At 30.9% G+C, this 947-nt stretch overlaps 1 long non-coding RNA gene across 1 annotated transcript; it reads left to right on the top strand.

Annotated features, from left to right (window-relative positions):
• LOC110267208 lies at window positions 408–724 on the top strand. Its single transcript, XR_002354569.1, has 2 exons — window positions 408–536; window positions 632–724. It is a non-coding gene; the product is annotated as an uncharacterized LOC110267208 (long non-coding RNA).

Genomic DNA, 947 nt, shown 5'->3' with positions numbered 1-947 from the left:
TGGTTTTGAAAAGATGCATAAGGCAGTTATTAATCACTGTAACGGTTTTATTTTCATGTATCCTATTACAGTAATTCTCTAACCCCATAGTGAGAACCAGTGAGGATGATGTTCTCACTCCCCTACAGGTCTTTTCTTTTTCAGGTTATGGACGACGAAGTTTGAAAGACCTTATTTCTTTCTGTTTAGACGATATTTTTGTATTGTTTTAGTATTTATGTTTCCCTCACCTTTAACTTTGCAAATTCTATAAGAGGGATAGGATTTAGATAAAAATTCAGTTTAAGTTTTAAACAGGCTCATATTTTAGTATTAAATATTTTAAGAGTCATCGTACTACCAAAACTATCAGAGTAGCACAGCCGGAAGCATGACATTTTGATAGTTAGGGTGTTACACCGGTTGGTCCAAATGCAAAGTTGTTCAAATCAAGATGTACTGTTCTAGTTCGTGATGTGAAGAATGCACCACTAAAGGTTAAAGAATGGGCTTATATCAAAATAGAGAACAAAATAAAGATGTTTGACCTAGTTTTAGTAATATTCATGTTCTCCTTATTATGTTTTCACTTGATTTTTTTATTTTTATGTCTATAAACTCAAACTAATAGTATATGTTATGTTCTTTTAAGACATACTTTAAAGTTGAAGGTCGAAAGCATTTAGTATGGACTCAAATGAATTCTTCTTATCGGAGTTATCGACATCTACTAAAGAAAAGGTATTTTGAACCTTATGATAACCCTGAAATTGCTCGAGCTAATATACCATTGGAAATGGAAAAAGAGTATTAAAATTACCTTGTGAATCTTTGGATTGATGCAGGCTGGCAAGTTTGTGCTTCACATGACATAATAATTATTAATTGACTAAAATTTAACTAGCCTCTTTTATCATATGCTATGATATATTTTGTTAATTATTAAAAAATAAGTCAACAAAACAAGA

Source organism: Arachis ipaensis, chromosome B09 (genome assembly GCF_000816755.2).
Source record: "Arachis ipaensis cultivar K30076 chromosome B09, Araip1.1, whole genome shotgun sequence".
Classification (NCBI taxonomy): Eukaryota; Viridiplantae; Streptophyta; class Magnoliopsida; order Fabales; family Fabaceae; genus Arachis; species Arachis ipaensis.
Note: the sequence above shows the minus strand (reverse complement) of the source record. Positions and strands in the feature narration are given on the sequence as shown.